Source organism: Elephantulus edwardii, unplaced genomic scaffold (genome assembly GCF_000299155.1).
Source record: "Elephantulus edwardii isolate Elephantulus edwardi_28Jun2011 unplaced genomic scaffold, EleEdw1.0 scaffold00029, whole genome shotgun sequence".
Taxonomy (NCBI): domain Eukaryota; kingdom Metazoa; phylum Chordata; class Mammalia; order Macroscelidea; family Macroscelididae; genus Elephantulus; species Elephantulus edwardii.
The window spans coordinates 9,894,039-9,897,341 of NW_006399779.1; positions in this window are offsets into that span (position 1 = coordinate 9,894,039).

Below are 3,303 nucleotides of genomic sequence, written 5' to 3' on the forward strand. Positions count from 1 at the left end.
TTGTTAGCCATCTGAATGTCGTCTTCGGTGAAATGCCTGTTCATATCCTGTGCCCATTTTTCTATTGGATCCTTGAACCTGGAGCAGATAGAGAATCTAATTCCAATGCTCCAAATACGTAACTGAAAAATACCTTTGATACAGCCCAGTGGCCAACCATCTAGTACCATGCCTGAAACATAGTAGATGCTTGATGAATATTGAATGAATGAATGAATGAATGAAGAGGCTGAGAGAAAAGGAGCAGCCACTAAAGCTGAAAGAGGGTTTTCATGGAGGATTCTATGCAACCTCAAAGCACAAAACCTTTCCCTTTTCTATTTATAATTAGATGTCAGATCTGGAACCCTCCAGCTACCATTCTCAGATGAAGAGAGATACACCTAGGGGTGGACATCAGCATTCTCATTGTGGCCACAGAGCAGCCATGAGGTACTTTCAAAAGACTTTACAGACTAATGATATTGCAAAGAGATGGAGGAGGAGAAAGAAAACACACCAAAACCAAACCACCTTATCATCTTGCAGTGAATGTAGAGGAGAGGCTAATTTACGAGAGGCCCTGGTTAGCACATGGGAAATTCGTGAAACTGGGGTTTTAATATTACAGTGCCTCCAATTTTATGCTTTAAAAAAATCTGTACTGAGAGCTAATTTTGAGCTAGATACTGTGCTAAGTACTTTTAATATGCGATTGCATTTCATTCTTACAACAGCCCTATCAGCTATCGCATTTTACAAATGAGGTAATTAAGGGCTGGAGAGGAAAATTGCCTAAAATCACACCGTTCTGTGATCTATGATAGACACTCTAGGTGGCCTGTCTGCTTCCTAGCCAGCCTGTGACACTCCACTTGCCCTGACTGGTAGGACTCAAATCCCTCCACGGAGATTTAAAAAACCAAGAACCTCCTCACCTCTTAAGTATTGTACCCACCAGTTTCCCAGGTCTGGGGCGGATTACAATCAAGGCACAGGAAAATCTTGGCCTGCAACCTGAACGGATAATTTACTGAGGGCCACTGAGAAATAGTTCTTTTCTCAAGAAGGGCTCACACTGGAGGAAAGGCATCCCTCCAACTTTTGTAGTGGGTAGTGTTCGCCTGGAACTAGAACCTGCAGCAGCACCGCCAACTGGGAAGGATGTCTGCCGGCCAGAAAGGTGGAAACCACTGCATTCATGATAACCTTGCAGCACAGTTGAACTAATCAATCTTCAGATCATCCTGCCTCCAGATTCTTCTGTGAGATAAATACATATCCTTATTGTTCAATTCCTCTCTAGGAGCTTAGTGGTAAGGAGTTGTGCTGCCAACCCAAAGGTACGACGAGGCTGGAATCCTCAGCTACTCCGTGAGAAAGATGGACAACCTTTCCCTGTGAGATTTACTACCTTTGAAAACCAGGTGGAGGGTTGGTTATGAGCCAGTTCTGACTCTATAATACCTAACAACAACAACAAGCAACTTTCTAAGTGTTCACATCATCAGTGAAGGTCTGTTTATCCAGGTCAAGTTACACTTAAAGATTCATCTAATACTCTCCTTCACCATTTCTCAAAATCTCATGGAATGCTAAACCTATCTATGTATCTAATCCCATGGCATTCATCTATCTATCCATCAAGACATCTATCTGTATTTGTTAATAGCTATCTCTCTTTAAATATAGGGTAAAAATTTGAGAGGTTATGACTATTAAGATGTAGGAATCTCTAAGAAAGCAAGAAATTTTTTAAACTCAGTATTTCTCTGATTTTCATTATTATTGTTTTAGCAAGAACCTTTTTGAGCATGCATATTATCTGTAAATGGAAGTGGGTAACTCTCTCCCTCCCTAGATCACACACAAACACATTCTAAGAGGGGAATTGTTTCCACTGAAGGCAGCACTTGTTATTCCAAGATGTGGAAGCAAAGCCTCTGGCACAGTGAGGCTGCTTGGAATTTGCTTATGCAGATGTTTACCAATAGCTCCTGTGAATTTTGAAACAATACAGGTTCTATTTCTGGCCTTGCCTTATTATTTACGATTCACAACTGAAGTGGAGAAACCTCTGGTCGGGCCATTCACTCTGCTTGCTCCAACCACATTTGACAGAAACAGCCCCCATTCACAGCTACCCGCATTCCTGTTGACACCATCCAGAGCTTAAAAGGCAATCTCTTGCTTGTGTTTTAACATAAACTTCAAATTACATGCATACTAACACTACTTCATGACCAAGAAATTACCACGTCTGGTTCATTGACATTTACTTCTGGGTACCATTTCGATCATATTAATCCATTTATCTAAATAATCTTCCACTCACTTCACAGCGTCAGAACTCACCGATACATTTTCTACTGATGCTCCCAACTTTCCTTTTTTTTTTTTTTCAATTAGGACTGAGATGCAAGACTAATTATTACCTGGAGTTGCACAGCCTGGACTGTTACTAGGATTTGAGGGATTCTAGATAATAACCTGCATCTCTTTAAAGATGGAGAAAAGAGAAGAAAGTAAGGCAAATGGAGACTTAAATATTAGGTGTATTACTGATTTATCTACTAGAGAACATGGTTTCGATGTCCAGCCACTCATCTGTATTGGTCGGGAGAGCTTGCTTATGCTTCAGTAACAACCAACATGGGAATCTCAGGGACTGATACCAAGGAAAGTTTATTTCACATTCCATTTCCCACTCTGAGCCAAGTAAGAGCTTGCTCTTCATCATCTTCACATGGGGATCGGCAGTTGTAGGAATGTCTGTCTGGAACATTGCCAGTCTTCCCAGAGAAAGGACTAGTGAGTGTAGCCAGCTCCACAGTGACAGAGCTGATGCCCAGAAGCAACCATATCACTTCTGCTCACAGTTCACTGGATCTGTGAATCCTACAGCCACAGGTTACCCAACACTGAGCCCAAGAAGCAGACAGTGCAACCTTCTAGCATAGGACTTTTTTGCATTGGTGCAGACCAGTAAGTTTCTGGACTTAAAAGGAGGGGTGTGTGGAGAAGAAATACTGAGAAAATGAGGTTTTCTATCCCAGAGAACATCTCAGAGGCTCTAACACATTAATGGTTGTTACAAATCCTCAGAAGAGGCTCTAGGATGACTATTTGGAACTTACCTGCACACAGGCAGATCCCAACAATGATGATGAGGCTGAGCTGCCTGTGTTCGTTTAGTCTCCGAAACTCTCCAAGTAGATGAGTCAACAATGCAGCAAGCAAAAGAATTAAATCACAATGGGAGTTTTGCAAAACAGGTCACATAATCATTGTCATCTTCTTGGTTTTTGACATCTATATTTCATT